At 37.9% G+C, this 17,579-nt stretch overlaps 1 pseudogene; it reads left to right on the top strand.

The window, feature by feature from the left end:
• The first annotated feature begins 1,691 nt into the window (after positions 1–1,691).
• On the top strand, positions 1,692–1,788 carry LOC130025844 (uncharacterized; annotated as a pseudogene).
• Positions 1,789–17,579: the final 15,791 nt, after the last annotated feature.

Raw genomic sequence — 17,579 nt, 5'->3', positions numbered from 1 at the left:
TGTGACTGAACTATGCATTAAGCTACGGCACCATTCTCCCTCAGGTGGGAAAGGGTATTTGTCGCTTCTGCCTTTCTCCCCCCTGGCGGCACGATGCCCACCACCTCAGAGATTATTGGACAGCCAGGTATGAGCTAGGGTGACAGGGCAACTACAGTCTCGTGGGATTGGGGGTGAGGGGTAAAACCAGCCCATTCGTCCTGCCAGCCAAGACCATGAGTTGCCCACCACGAGTGGCTCTCTGGCATGCCATGGTCCCAGAGAACAAAAGAGCATGCCCTGCCACAAAGGCATGTTTGGGGGCATGGTGGGAGGAATACTGTTATCATGCACCAGTTACATCTCCATTCGTCCTAGCCCTGAGATTTTAGCAAGTGCCACATTGGAGGTTTTTTCACGGTCAGGGAAATTAGATACTTCATTGTTACTGGGTTTTGGCATATAGAACATACCACGGGTAGCTTGCCAGTCTCTGCCATGTAGGCAAGATACGCTTGGTAACCTGCCATGTTCTCCGAGAAAGAGAACTGGACAATATGAGTTGTTATCTTATCAACAAGATCCAGCATCTGGATCTTGGCCATTGATGGGATTATATGCCTCCAGAGGCAGTCCGTGGGTGTAACACTTAGCTACTAGAAGATGGGGAATCTGGATGGAGGAGGCCCATTCTTGGTCCTAGCAGTCTTGAATATCTCAGCCCCGGGTCCCGCACAGCTGGGTTCCTCTGCCAGTTCCTTCATGCATGAAGCTCCTTCAAGTGTGGTGAGAGTGGTCTTAAGCATAACTATGGCTGGTTGCAGAGGTCTTCAGCTGCCAGGTCTCTGCTTGGGGTGGTGAGGGAAACTCAACCCACCCCCTCCAAGGGGCCCCAGTGAGGAAAGCCAGGTGTGGCATCAGGAGACTGCCATTTCAGAGATATTTGGACTTAATTTTTGATCAAAAAGTACACATCATTCAAACAGTTGTATGTGCTTAGTAATAAAATATTACACACATGTTCAATCACCTAAGAAAGCCCATTCTGCTCAGAGAACTAGATTTTTAATTACAGGTCTGTTTTGCCCGTGTGGAATGAATGAGAATCACTATGAGTAGATATAAAACTCACTATACACACAAAGATGCACACAGGTTACTTTGAGTCATCTGTGTTGTTAATGTGTCTGGGCCATTAAACTACATTGAGACCCTTTTTCTGTCCTTTACAGGAGCCTCATGAGTCTCACATTCCCTTCAAGTTGAACTTGTAATAAAGTGGAATGAAATCATCAATATGCTTCTCACCTCTTCCTTCAGGAGAAAAATCCTACTTACTTTCAAGGTGGTCAAAGTGCGGACAACGCCATCCACCGTTTTCTGGAGATGTACACGGGACCGAGGTGAGAATAGCAAAAGGCTCCAGTTTAATTTTCTTAATGAAGATTTCAGGGAAGAGCATTAAACAACACTGATTCTCCATCTTCCAAAAGAATTATTTTGCAAAACTGATGCCCTGGGTATGGTAAAAGATAATATTGTAAAAACCATACTTTTCCTTCTGGGACATTAATGTTCTAAATTTATCACTTCAAGCTGCATTGAAATACCTTCCTAGATTGGGAATCACTGTCTGCCATAGGAGTGAGTAAGGACAACACTCCAAGAAATCAGAAGAGAAAAATAGGGGAAAAAATCAACTCTTATACTCAGTTTGGCAACACATATACTAAAATTGAAATGATAAAGAGATTAGCATGATCCTTACACAGAGATGACAGGCCAACTTGTAAAGTGTTCCATATTTTTGTTGCATTAAGAATTAACAGGGCTACTTTAAGCTAAGACAAGCCCCACAAGTACTCCAAATTTCGACATAAAGAGAGCAAAAATCCCTATCACAATGATTTCTCTCAATGTCAATGGACTAAATGCACCAATTCAGAGGCACAGGATGGCAGGATGAAATAGAAAACTGAACCCAACATTCTGCTGCCTGCAAGAAATACATCTGAATAATCAAAGCAACCATGGGCTCAAAGTCAAAGGCTGGAAAACAATTCTTCAAGAAATGAACACCTCCAAAAAACTGCAGTGGCAATACTAGTATCAGACCACATGGACTTCAGGTTAAAGGTTATAAGAGACAGTGAAGGTCATTTCTTAATGATCATGGGATCTGTACATCAGAAAGAACTCACCCTCCTCAATGTAGATGCTCCTAATGACAGACCAGCAAAATACGTAAAAACAACTTCTAATAGACTTAAAGAAAAACATTGATAGCAACACAATACTAGATGGAGATTTCAACAGTACTTTCTCACTTCTCAATAGATCAAACAGACAAAAACTCGGCAAGAAAATATTTTATTTGGAAGTAATGAACAACCATTGGCTTAGAGAAGAAATCAAAGAGGAAATAAAAAGATTCCAGAAAAAATGACAACGAGGAACTACCAGAACTTGTGGGACAGAGCAAAAGCAGTTCTAAGAGGAAAGTTTATAGCTCCGCCAGAATTCAACTGGAAGAAAGAAAGGGCCTACAAAAATAAATTACAGCTCAAGATTTTGGAAAATGACCAAGAAAAGGAGTCCAAACTAGCCAGGAGGAAAGAAATAATAAAACCTGGAGCAGAAATCAATGAGATATAATCCCAAAATACAATTCAGAAGACCAACAAAAGCAAGACATGGTTCTTTGAGAAAATAAATAAGATCGACAAACCACTAGCAAGACTCACAAAGAAGAAAAGAGAAAGAATCCTAATAAACCGAATCAGAAATGCAAAGGGGGGCATCATAATAGAAACTACAAAATCCATAGGATCATCAGAGATTATTTTGAGAATCTTTAAAGCAGGAAATGAGAGAATCTTGAATAAATTGATAAATTACTGGATTCCAATTACCTCCCAAGGCTGAACCAAGAATATTTTGAAAACTTGAACCCATCACTACAAGGAAATTGAAATGATAATCAAAAGTATCCCCCAAAACAGGAGCGCAGACCCAAATGGGTTCTCTAGTGAAGAATTTCAAACCTTTCAAGAGGACCTACTGCCAACATTTTTTAAGATTTTCCAGGAAATTGAAGAAACAGAAATACTCCCAAACAATTTCTATGAGACAAAGATCACCCTGATATTCAAATCAGACAGAGAAACTACAAAAAAGAAAATTACAGACCTATTTCTTTGATAAATACAGATGCAAAGATCCTCAAGATTATACCAGCAAAGAGAAATCAGAAACTCCACAAAAGGTCACACTCTATGACCAAGTAGATTTATCTTGGGGATGCAAGGATGGCTTAACATTCTCAAGTCAATCAACAGAATACATCATCTCAATAAAATAAAGATAAAAATCATATGATAATATCAATAGTTGTAGATAAAGCATTTGATGAGATCCAGCACACATTCATGATGAAAAACTCTCAACAAAATTGGAGTTGAAAGTACTTTCCTCCATCTAGTCAAAGCAAACTACTACAAACCCACACCAAGCATTATTCTCAATGGGGAAAAACTAAAGGCTTGGAGAAAAATCAATGAGCTAGATTCCCAAAATACAATCAGGCACAAAACAAGTTACCCACTCTCACCACTCCTATTCAACATAGTACTTGAAGTACTTGCCATATGATTTTGGTAAGAAAAAGATATCAAGGGCATCCAGATAAAAAAAAAAAAGGAAGAACTCAAGCTTTTACTATTTGGAGATGACATGATAGTATTCTTAGAAAATCCAAAAAAAATCTACCAAAAAGCTCCTGGGAAGAATAGATTTGTTTACTAAAGTAGCATATTACAAAATCAATATCCAATAGTCCATGGCTTTCCCAAATACTATTAATGAAAGAGAAAAAAGAGATAGGAAGGGCTGGAGCGATAGCACAGCGGGTAGGGCGTTCGCCTTACAAGCGGCCAACATGGCCGACCCGAGTTCGATTCCTCCGCCCCTCTCGGAGAGCCCGGCAAGCTACCGAGAGTATTCGATATGCCAGACACAGTAACAACAAAGTCTCCAATGGAGACGTTACTGGGCCCGCTCGAGCAAATCGACGATCAACGGGAGGGCCTTTACCTTTACCTTTTATTCACAATAACCTCAGAAAATCAAGTATACTAGAATCAACTAAAAAGGTTAAGGACCTATACCAAAAACACTCTACAAAACACTACTTCATGAAATAAAAGAGGATATGAGGAAATGGAATCACATCCCGTGCTCATTGATTGAGAGGATTAACACTGTCAAAATGGCAATAAACCCCACAGCGCTATAAAGATTTAATGCACTTTCTATAAGGATACCCATAACATTTTTCATAGAAATAGATTAAACCCTCTTGAAACTCATACACAACAATAAACTCCCATGATGAGCTAAAGCAATCTTTGGCAAAAAGAAGAAGGGAACAGCTTCCCCAACTTCAAACCCTACTACAAAGTCGTAGTAATCAAATTAGCAGGATATTCAGATAAAGACAGGCCTCAGATCAATGGAATATAGTCAAATATCCTGACGCTGGCCCTCAGATTATTATTACCTAATGTATCATAAAGGCTCAATAAATATGAAGTTGAGCAAGGAAGTCTCTTCAACAAGTGCTGCTGGGAAAACTGGTCAGCAACATGCAAAAAAACTTTAACTCAGACCTCTTTATAGTGCCAGACACAAAGTCAGATCAAATGAATTAAAGACCTCAATATCATACCTGAATTCTTAAGATATATGGAGAAAAATGTTGGAAGATCCCTCCATGACATTAAAGCTAAGGGAAACTTCTAGAATGATACACCACTGACCAAGGAAGAGGAAGTGAAGATAACCAAATGAGACTACATTAAACCAAGAAGTTTCTGCAACTCAGAAAAAATGGTGACCATGATAAAAAGACAGCCCTCATAATGGGGGAAAATTATTTATGCAATACCCATACAATTAACCCCTTATTGTATATAACCCAAGATATATATGGCACTGGTAGAACTTTATGAGAAAAAGACATCCAACCCCACCAAAACATGAGGAGAAGAAATGAACAGAAACTTCCTCAAAGAATAAATACAAATTACCAAAAAACAGGGTAAAATTTTCTACATCATGAATCATCAGGGAGATACAAATCAAAACAGCAATGAGATATCTCACACCACAGATCTCACACATCAAAAAGAACAAGAGCAACCAATGTCAGCATGGAAGTGGGGAGAAAGGGTCTCTTCTTCACTGTTGGTGGGGATGCCGATTGGTACAGCCTTTTCAGAAAACAATATGGGCATTTCTCAGAAAGCTACAAATTGAGCTTCTATGAATCCAGCAATACCACTTTTGGGAATATACTCCCAGGCCACAAAACACACAGCAGAAATGCTATCTGCACTTCTATGTTCATTGCAGCACTATTCACAATAGTGAGAATCTGGAAACAACTTGTATGCCCAAGAATTCTCAATGATTAGTTAGAAAAACTATGGTATATCTAAACAATGGAATACTATGCAGCTGTTAGTGAAAATGAAGTTATTAAGTATGCTTATAAATGGATGTACATGAAAGTATCATGGTGAGTGTGATGAGTCAGAAGGAGACAGACAGATATAGGATTACATTCATTTGTGGGATATGAAAAATCATAACTTTAGATTAATACCTTCGGACAGTAGAAATAAGGGCCAGGATGATTGGTCCACTGTTAGAAGCCTACCTTATGGGCTGCGGGAGATGGCAGTTGGGATCGAGAAGAGACCACTATGACAAAGATAGTTGGAAATGATGATGCTGGAAAAGAACTGTGAAGTGAAAATAGGTAAAGGAAGAAACATGGTAACCTATCAGTTCCTGTGTTGTAAACCATGATGCCTCAAAAGGGAGAGATCGGTAGATAGGTAGATAGGTAGAAGAAAGGGAGAGACAGGGGCCTGGGGTGAGGAGAGAGAGAGGGAGAGAAAGGATTTCAGGGGGAAAACTGGGGACACTGTAGGTGGGAAATGTTCACTGGTGGAGCAATGGGTCTTGGAACACTGTATGACTGAAACCTACTCATGAACAGCTTTGTATCTCTTTATGTCCTAGTGATTCAGTCAGCCACTCAATGGTGATTCAGTCAATCACTCAATCAATCAATAAGTAAATAAATTAAAATCAACTCTTTGGGCCCAACCATACCTAGAGGGCACTCCAGCTTTATAGGTACATGAATCAAGTATCTTCTTAGTTTAAAATGAGTGTGGTATGAGTTTGTCACTTTCAAACATAAGAATTCTGATTAATCACCATGGAATGTTTGTTTAATATAATGTTTTCTGAATAATTTTTATGAGACAAGATCTGTGAATAAAACCTTCAAGTGAAGAAAACGACATTTAATTATTTCTGTCACTTATTCATTTATTCAATTATTATTATGGAGAATAGGATTCAGGTGAGAAAACGAGAAATCTTTTACTTATAGCATGAACCTCTAATGTCTGTACTGCAAATTTCTAACATCTTTAGAATGGCTATAATATAGCTAGTTCTGCTTGAGAAATAATTGACTTCTGTCCAATATTCTGAATTTTGCCTTATTGTGTGGCCTGAATAAGTACTTCTATGAATAGAAATTATTAATTATCATTAGAACCCACTTGAATGTTAACAATAGTGTGATTTATATTTTAATCTAGTTACTTTTTCTAAAAGAGATAAATTTGGATGTGGCAGATTGAATCCAATTGAGTCCTGAAGAGGTCAGGGAGTAAATGAAAATTATAGGAAGAATTTGATGAATTGGAGGAGGGGAAGGGCTTAAACGCCAACATATTTCACCACCTGAATTTAATAAAATTTATTTATTACATTCTCATAATGAATGACAGCATCACTTGGTACAGTAGTTCAGGTGAAATATAGGATTATTCTAAGAAAACACACACACACGGATACATGCACACACACTCATTCTCTTTCTTTCTCTCTCTCTCTCTCTCTCTCTCTCTTACTCACACATGCATGCATGAATTCTTATAAACTCAACATTCTCACACAATAGCACTCAGAAACACACACACTTATAGTCTCTTCCCATCTTTCCACCCTCCCCTGCAGTCCACACCACCCCTGATCCCTATCTCCAGCTACTTAAATACATGCTACCCATCTACAGTTTTCATCCAAGCAATTGCTAAAGAAAGAACAAAAGTGTTCATGTGTGTACATATTTACTCATTTTATTTTGCCTCTTTTATATACCTTAGGCCTTCAACATTTTAAAACCGCAATACTGTTTATTATAGAATATACCACTGCCACCCCTAATATCTACAAGCTACTAGAGAAAAATAAATTATCAAAGAAGCTACACAACAGTCCTGAATTTTCTTGTTTGGTATCAATTAACCTCTAACAAGTTTTATAATAGGTTGGGTCCAAAATGCTGCTGCGTGTCAGTATTTCCTGGGGCACTATCTTGAGAATCCAAGTATGGAAACCCTTGCTCATAGCATTGTCACTCCCGGTGTGGGTGTGGGCAGCAGCATTGATGGTACCTGACCACTTTTGTTTTATGCATTGCCTCACTTTTTATTCTTTTAATGCTTATTACTGAAACATCATGAGGTACAGTTGTAGACTTACAAATTTTTGTGCTTGGGTTTCAGTTATACAATGATCCAGTACCCATCCCTCAATCAGTGCCCATTCTCTGTCATTTACATTTTTTTAAATTTTTGTTAGTGAAACACCATGAGGTACAGTTATAGATTTACAAATTTCTGTGCTTGGTTTCAATTGTACAATGATCAAATACCCATCCCTCCACCAGTGCCCATTTTCCACCAGCACGGGTCCCAGTGTCCCTCCCACCCCCTATCTCCCCATCCCACCATGCCTTTGTGGCAGGGCATTCCCTTTTGTTCTCTCTCTCCTTTTGGGTGTTGTGGTTTGCAAAAGAGGCATTGACTGGCAATCATGTTGGTCTATACTCTACTTTCAGAATGCTTCTCCAATCCTGGGAGGATCCTCCAAACACCCTTTATTTGGTGTTCCTTACTCTATATGAGCTCCCTTTCCCCCTAGAATGTGTGGCTGGATTCCAAACCATGGAGCAAAACTCCTGGTATTAATTTCACTGGCCACTTTTTGAATTAAAGCTGGTGTCTCTGGTTCCATGCCAAACAATTTAAACAAGCATCTGCAATAAAGGTTCCCCACTTATTTTGTGAAATGAGGGTCTTTCTTAAGAGCCTTTCAGACTGGAGTGATAGCTCACTGGAACGACTGTGGACTTTGCCTGTAAAAGAAGCATACTCATTTCCTGGCACAACATAGTACCCTGAGCAACACTGGAAGAGACCCTTGAGCCAAAGCAGCACCTGAACATGACTGGATGTGTCCCCAAAGAACCAATAACCATCAGAATATCTAGTTAGATTAACCGTCAACAAAATAGTGCCTCTTTTCTCCATTCATAATACTCAAAGTTCTGACTGCAATATCATTAAGAATACTAAATAGTTCCCATAAATTTTATTCTTCTTCACATATATTTACTCTAAAATAATTTAGATTTCGTTTTAAACTACAGGTAAAAAGGTAAAATTATAACTTTTTTAAAAAATTAAAAATAACGCCTATACATAGCCAGGTAAAACTCAAAAAATAAAAAAGCAAGCAAGCAAGCAGGAAAGAAAGAAATTAAAAATTAAAAACAATGTTGTTTCCAGTGCTAAGGATCAATCACAGATCATCATACAATGGAAGGCAAATTCTGAATCACTGAGTTATAACCCTGTTCTTAAATATTTAGAAAGGTCTTATTTGATGTCTCATTACATTTTCTCTTTTTATTAAAAAATGCTTTTTGTAGTAGACCTGATTGCCACCTTACCTCCTACTTCATGACCTTTGCTTCTCTTGTATATTTTAAGATAAATATTATATTTTAATATAAATAAATATATATAAATACTTATAAAATATTGTATATTTTAATATATATCTTGTATATTATAAGACCCAGTTGTCACCTTATCCTTCCTAAATCCATGCTTTCCTTTGACAGACTTTCCAAGATCATGTATGGCTTCCTTTAACTTGGCATAAATGGAAACCTTATTTTCTGTATGCTCTCACGCTAGAGGTGATGATGTTTTTGATCCTGGAGAAGTCTTTTCTGGGGAGTTTTCTGGCTGTTTCTACTTGACTTCAAAATATCTAAAGGTAAGTCATCATCTATTTTTTTTTTGCGTTTTTGGGTCACACCTGGCGATGCACAGGGGATACTCCTGGCTCTGCACTCAGGAATTACTCCTCACGGTGCTTGGGGGGACCATACAGGATGCTGGGAATCTATCCTGGGTAGGCCATGTGCAAGGCAAATGCCCTACCTGCTGTACTATAGCTCCAGCTCCCCCCCCCCCCCGCATCCCCATAATTCATCATCTTGAGGGCCTCAGATTTTTACCTTCCATTTAGAAACTTCATCTTTACATTAACACAGTAAATTGAAACCACAAAACCATTGAATGGCATGTTATAATGGTAGCAGCCATGAGCAAACATTCATAACCCATAAGTTGGCATGAATGAATTCTGCCTCAGAGGCTTCACTTCTGAGGATCCCCGTCTGTTACGTATCCCAGGATCAGAATCTACATCAGGCCATCAGTAGAAATTGTCCAACCAAAAGCTAGCCATCCACTGGGGTCAGAATCCTTGATCCATCTAACTTGTAATTTTTCATTCATGACTTGTTGACCTTGTTTCAGTTGGAGACATCCAGCGCATCAACTCAGCTTTCCAGTAGTTTCCACAAGAAATCCAAATACCTAAGAATGTTATCATTTCTTACGCCACTGTTAAAGATTTTTTTGGAATCCCACGGTAAGATACTATCATTAATGTTATAATATTACTGTTCGCCATAGTCCAGATCTCCCGAAAGAACTCTATACCCTTCTCACTCCAAGTGCAGACTCCCGTTTAAGATATCCTGAGCATACTTCTAATAGTGTCACTCAGGTTCTCCCCTAAAGTGCACAAGTTAAGTTCATACCACTCCAAGTTCTTATTCCTAAACTACCAGAGTCGGCTTGGACCTCAAACTTGTGTTCTCCCTTGAAGAAATACCGTGCTTCCTTTCTCCATATCTCTCTTTGCTTGCTTTGTTAAACGAGTGTTCTCTCTTGAACATATATTCCATTCCACCCTACACATATTTCACAAGTTTCTAAGTGTTTTTCAATAAAATCTATTTTGCTTCACTAAACTAAATATTTTAAAGCACCAGAGCAATGCTAAAACCAATATTTTTGTCTTTTAAACCACAAATTTGGAAAATGAAAGGTGGTAAAGCAATGGAATACTACTCAGTTGTATGAAGTGAAATCTTATTATTTGTATAAAAATGGATAACATGAAGATATTATGGTTAGTGACATAAACCAGGCAGAGAAAGATAGGCATCATACAAGTTCAGGCATATGTAGCATATGGAGAAAACAAATTAAAAGAATAAAATGGGACAGACAAACATCTAAATCATTATTTATAGTCTATGATTTATAATTCAATTAATAATGGTTTGTCATACACATAATTCCAACATGACACTCCTCATTCTCTCAAAAAATAACCCCTCCCTCTCTCCAAAACCCCCAGAATCCCTCCCTCCCAATCTCCTGACTCAATTGTGTGGATCAGTTCTCCCCTTACATTGCCCTTGAACCTTTGTTGCTACCTTGCTGTGTGTCTTTACATCCCACATATGAGAAAAATCTCTCTGTATCTGTTCCTTTCCTTAAGGTTAACTTTACATGCATGATAACCTCTAGTTTCATCCAATGTTGAAAATTGCATAGTTTTGATCTTTTCAAAGCAATAAAAAGAAACTATAGAACTATAAGTCTATTTAGTTACCAGAAGTAAAGGTGTAATCAAAGTGGAAAAATTGAACAATGGTGAATGACAGAGTAGGCCTTTCAGTGGTGAGTGTAATGTGATACATGCATGTTGATTCTGCATAATCCTAAAATTTAAGCAGTTCTATAAAGTAATTATAAATAACAAAAAGTATTTAAATAATTGACATTTATCTACGATTTTGACATATCTTTTGTGTCAAACTATCAGAAATAAAAATAAAGTGAGATAGAGATATGGTGTATCACTATACTTTTAAATAAGAGAAGTGATGAAAATTTCTCTGTCTTGATAAACTGTCAAATAAATTGATTCTAAAATCAAATTTATATACTCAAGGAAAAATAAAAGTCAACCAACTTAATCTTTTGCCTTCACTCAGGTTCCCATCTATTGATCTCTTGCAGACAAAACAATTTTTATTTTATTTTATTTTTAATTTTTATTAGTGAAACACCATGAGGTACAGTTGTAGATTTACCAATTTTTGTCCTTGGGTTTCAATTTTACAATGATCAAATGCCCATCCCTCCATCATTGCCCATTTTCCACCACCATGGATTCCAGTGTCCCTCCCACACACATCCACCCATCCCACCATGCCTCTATGGCAGGGCATTCCCTTTTGCTCTCTCTCTCTCCTTTTGGGTGTTTTGGTCTGCAAAAGAGGCATTGAGTGGCAATCATGTTCTGTACATACTCACAATTTTTATTTTCAAGGGAATTCTTGGCAGAGATTTGGCATTCTTTGCTAGCAACCAAATCGTTTTCTTCTGCTTTTTTTCTAGATATATATATTTATACTAAGACTGACTAGTCATGGCACCAAATTGACAAATGTTCCTGTTTTTACTTCAGTTCTGTTGACTAATTATCATATATTATTTGCAGTGGATAGAAAATAACTGCCCAAAATTCTTGGGGTAATGGAAAATGTTTATTCTTCCCTTAGTTTGGAAAATCCCTGTCACTAGTATAGTGACATTCATCGAAATTTGTAAACACAATGATTATTACGAGGTAAACCATGACTGCCACTTCAAGGAAGAATGGGACTTCAGCAGACATCTTCGTTTGCAGAAGGATAGCTCTGGCCTGGGTGTGGGTAAAACAAGAGACCTGTGAGCTACTGGCAGTTAATACAGGCTCTGAGGATATGTGGTGACACTGCTGAGAAATGTGGAGAGCCCTGATTAGGTAGGGTCATGGTGGAGAATGGAATGATGAAAAGAAAGCAGAGCAACAGGACAAGGTGATAGATTCCTTTGTATAAAAGTTTTCATCTCTATTGTACTAATCTGTGAAAAAAAGAACCAGCTTCTTATCATTATTTCTGGCAATATATTATACTTAAATAGTGCTTCAGGAAAAAAACGGTCCCCTTGTTAGTTGATATAGCCCGAATATCTGTGAGGTCTTTGAACTCTATATATACACTGCTGATGACTTAAACCAATATCACTATTTAACTACCTAAACTGCTATGGTCTCACCATTTAACTATCTAAACTCTGATGGCTCCAAATCTTCTAAGATCAACTTTCATCTCATCCATGATATCCAGGATTCTCTTCCCAACCTTCAACTCTCCCTTTCTTTCTTTATCTATCTACCAACTCTGGTCTCCATGCCAAAATTTGCTAAGACAATCTTTCTTGAAATATAGATATGAGTTGACTTCTCTTTTTTTAACATTTAGGCAATTTTGATTTACAAAGTCATTTATAATGGAGTTTTGTCATACAATATTCCAATTCTAATCACACCACCAGTGTCTTCATCCCTCGACCAACAAACGACCCATTTCGCCCTGCATTCCCACCGATTTCCTTGACGACCACATTTTGAAGTTTAACTATTGTACTTTGGGTTCCATACTTACAGTGGTTTTGGCATTGGTGGTTAAGATATACACCTCAACTTTTTCATGCTGGCCTTCCTAGATCAATGCCAAATTGTAACATGTAGGGAAAATATATGAGAACAAATCATTAAGCTCCAATATTTTTCCTTTTTTTTCTTTTTATTAGTGAAACACCATGAAGTACAGTTGTAGATTTACAATTTTTTTGTGCTTGGGTTTCTATTATACAATGATCAAATACCCATCCCTCCCCCAGTGCCCATTTTCTGCCACAGTGGATAATATCCCTCCCACCTCCACCCCACCCTATCCCACCCTGCCTCTGTGGCAGGGCATTCCCTTTTGTTCTCTCTCTCCTTTTGGGTGTTGTGGTCTGCAAAAGAGGCATTGAGTGGCAAACATGTTCAGTCCATAGTCTACTTTCAACATGCATCTCCCCTCCTGGGTGGATCCTTCAAACACACTTTATTTGGTGCTCCCTCTCAATCTGAGCTGCCCTTTCCCCTAGAATGCCCAGCTGGCCTCTAAGCTATGGAGTAATGCTCCTGGTGCTGATCTCAGCTATTCTTGGGTATTAATCTCGTATTTTGTTACTTTATATCCCCCAGATGAATGCAATCTTTCTATGTCTATCCCTCTCTTTCTAACTCATTTCGCTTAGCATTATACTTTCCATATTGTACCACTTGTATGTAAATTTTATGACTTCATCTTTTCTAACAGCTACATAGTACTCCATTGTATAGATGTACCAAAGTTTCTTTAACCAGTCATCTGTTCTTGGGCATTCAGGTTTCTTCCAGTTTCTAGCTATTGTAAAGAGTACTGCAATGAACAAACTAGTGCAGATGTCACTTTGACTATACATTTTTGCCTCTCTGGGATATATTCCCAGGAGTGCTATTGCTGGGTCAAATGGGAGTTCAAGTTCTAATTTTTTGAGAATTGTACATGCTGTTTTCCAGAAGGACTTAACCAGTCGGCATTCCCACCAACAGTGAAGGAGTGTCCCTTTCTTGCCACATCTGCGCCAGCATTGGTTGCTTTTGTTCTTTTGAATGTGGGCCAGTCTCTGAGGTGTGAGATGGTATCTCATTGTGGTATCTCATTTTGATCTGCATCTCCCTGATGATTAATTATGTAGAGCATTTTCTCATGTGCTTTTTTGCCATTCGGATTTCTTCTTTGAGAAATTTTCTGTTCATTTTATTGCCCCATTTTTTTGATGTGGTTGGATGTTTTCTTCTTGTGGAGTTCAACCAGTAATTTGTATATCCTTGATATCAACCCCTTGTCAGATATGTGTTCAGCGAATATCCTTTCCCATTCTGTAGACTGTTTTTGTATTTGGGTCACTGTTTCTTTGGAGGTGCAGAAGCTTCTTAGTTTAAGATAGTCCCATTTATCTATCTCTGTTTTCACTTGCTTGGCCAGTGGCGTGGCATCTTTGAAAATATCATTAGCCTCAATGTCATGGAGGGTTTTGCCAACTTTGTCTTCAATGCACCTTATGCTGAATGGTCTGATGTTGAGGTCTTTAATCCATTTTGATCTTACTTTTGTACATGGTGTTAGGCAGAGTTCTAAGCCCATTTTTTGCATGTTAAGCTCCAAACTTTTAAAATAATCTTTAAAAAATTTTGTTCGAAAAGAAAATAGTGTGAACTGGAGGGGACAATCCCCTGGCAGCCTGCAAAGTCATTTTACTTTTCCACATTACAAAAGAGGAAATCAGTGAAGGAGGTCAGTCATAATGCAAGTTAGCTGACCCTGCTGAGCTGTGGTCATTAGGGGATTTTGTGCTCTTTTCTCCTTCCACCAGAAGTCCTAACCCTATTAGTTTTGTCTCTTAAGTTCCCATAAAACAAAAAAAGTTTTACCACACAGGAACCCATGTAATGAGCCCAGCAAAGGTGATAAAAAGAAATTTCAGCTAATTCATAGGATAAGCATGGTAGTAGAAACTAAATATCATGTTTTTTGTATTGAATCAGCACGAGACACAAATTACAAACCTTTTCAGGATTCAGTTTCAATCATAGGATATTTTAACACCCAACCTCCTCTAGTATACAGTTTCATTGCTACTGTCCCCAGTTTCTCTCCCACCACTCTCTCTCCCAACCCCAAACACCACCTGACAGCCTGCTGTCTCTACACTATGACAGGCACCTCTCTCTCTCTCTCTCTCTCTCTCTCTCTCTCTCAACTTTTGGGCATTATGGATTGTAATACAGATACTGAGAGGTTATCACCTTTGTTCCTTTACCTACTTTCAGTACTCAGTTCTCATCCAGAGTAATCACTTCCAAATTTCATTGTCATAGCGGTCCTTTCTTTATTCCAAATGCCTGCCTTCAGCACTTGTGGCAAGTGTCCAACCATTGACCAATTCTCCTGGCCTGTGTTTCTGTTATCCTTGGGTATTAGTCTCATACTCTGGTTTTTTATAACCCAAAAAAAGGGGTAGTCCAATCAGTATATCCCTTTCCTTATGTCTGATTTCATTCAGCATGATATTCTTCCTTGTACATCCATTTATAAGCAAGTTTCATGACGTCAGTTTACTAACAACTGCATAGTATTCCATTGTGCAGTTATATCATAGTTTCTTCTGGCTATTGTGAATAGTACTACAATAAACATAGAAGTGCAGATGGTATTTTTGTTATAACCATCATGTTTAATGTAGGTTTCCAGGTTCCATACATACAGAATCCACTTACAAACCCACCTTTTATAATTTTTTAAAAATAATATAATTTATTATAATGCTTTCTAAGAAACTGAAGCTATTAACAAAATCTCAGGGAAAACATATTCTATAAAAGCAACAAAAATAACCTTAAGAAACGATAACAGCCATGTGTTCTTGCTCCTCAAATATACTTGATATATTGTCAATATCTTTCTATAGACTTAAAATTCATCAACTTCATTTCTAAACATTATTTAAAGTTATATTAATTTGAATAGGTGTAATCAGCTTTATAGAATATGTATTTGATTCCTTCATATTTTGCATAAACAAAGTTTGAATTCACCATATCACTGTATCACTGTCCTCCCATTGATTTGCTCAAGAGAGCACCAGAAACATCTCTATGTTGAGAATTGTTGTTACAGTTCTTGGAATGTCGAATACGTCACAGGTAGCTTGCCAGGCTTTGCCATGCGGGAGGGTTACTCTCAGTAGCTTGCCAGGCTCTCCAAGAGGAGCAGAGGAATCGAACCCAGGTTGGCCGCGTGCAAGGCAAACGTCTTACCCACTGTGCTATCGCTCCAGCCCATATATAGATTTATACATATATATGTGTATTTACACACACATACATATCTATATATTCATCTTACATGGCCCTTAAGCTCCAACTCTGATTTCTTCCTCCTCCAATTATTTACTACTTCTCTCCCCCTACTTGGGGCTCAACTAAAGTGCCGAGTGCCTTCAGAATGCATTTCTGAGGCCATGATAAAGGCATGCATAACACATAAATGAAAGGAAGGCACAAAGCATATGTAGATAAATGTTATATGGATACATAATTGAGATGACTAGTTTACAAACTGTATTGGCTTCAAGTACAGTGTTCCTAATCTCAGCAAGTGTGTATTCATACTCCGTGCATTGTCAAATATACAGCTACTGTCCACAACCAACAACACTCCCCCACATTTTTCAGTCATTTACTTCCCCTCTTGTAAGCACCGTTTTGATGTCAGAGTGTTAAGGTTTGATTTTGTTTTCGTTTAATTATTCCATTTGATATTTTTCGTTATATTCCAGAAACAAATGAAATATTTTTTAAAAAATAAAGGACAGGAGGTGATATCAGGCAACAAATGAAATAGTTCACGTGGTTGAGAATCAGCAAGAGTCTTTCAGGTCAGTGTGAGGAAAGGAACATCCAGTTTTCCTTCCCAGCATATTTCCAAAGGACTGGCTTGGAGCAGGGTACATGCTGGGAAGAACCGCAGGACAGTCTCAGTGTCTTGAACATATAGGGGCCTATTTTCTTCTTTGAAATTGTAATGTTATTGACCTCCATTGCAAACCACAACACCCTAAAGGAAAGAGAAAGCAAAAGGGATGCCCTGAGGTGGGGCTGGCTGGGGGAGATGGGGTGTGGGAAGGTTACTGGGTTCATTGGTGGTGGAGAATGGGCGCTGGTGGAGGGATGGGTACTTGATACTTGTGTAACTGAAACCCAAGCACAAAGGTATGTAAGTCTACAACTATACCTCATGGTGTTTCACTAATAAAAATTAAGAAATAAAAATTAAAAAATCAATAGTGCTATCAGCTGGTATAAAAAAAGAAAATGTAATGGTGTTGACTAGATTATATCAAGATCATTTTTAGCTATACGTTTCGATGATTCATCCTTGATTCACTGATTGATACTTTGAAATGTCCCAGTTCATTCTCATTCAGAGAAGTTATTTATTTTTCCTATTATTTATGTGTACAGGGGATTTGTCACAAAATTCTTTATATAAAGTATATTGAGGGACTCAATGATAATGTTTTATTACAATTTTGCAAAGAATTAAAAAAATACACTTTTAAAAGATTTTCATGGTTATATATATAAAAGCTAAGGGACAACAATTAAGGTTAACTCAATATTTTTTAAAGTTGTTATATTAGTATTTGAAAAGAAATTTTAAAAGATTCTGGGAGATGGGATGGGAAAAAGGCATGGATCCTTAAAGATCAGTAGAAGTCTTTGGGTATGTGGGGCAGGGGAGTGTCTAGGAAAGTTGAGATCACACTCAGCTATGTGATCTAATCTCTATATATCTAATCTCTGAATTAGAT

The sequence above is a fragment of the Sorex fumeus genome, unplaced genomic scaffold (assembly GCF_029834395.1).
Source record: "Sorex fumeus unplaced genomic scaffold, SorFum_2.1 ptg000032l, whole genome shotgun sequence".
Lineage (NCBI taxonomy): Eukaryota > Metazoa > Chordata > Mammalia > Eulipotyphla > Soricidae > Sorex > Sorex fumeus.
Note: the sequence above shows the minus strand (reverse complement) of the source record. Positions and strands in the feature narration are given on the sequence as shown.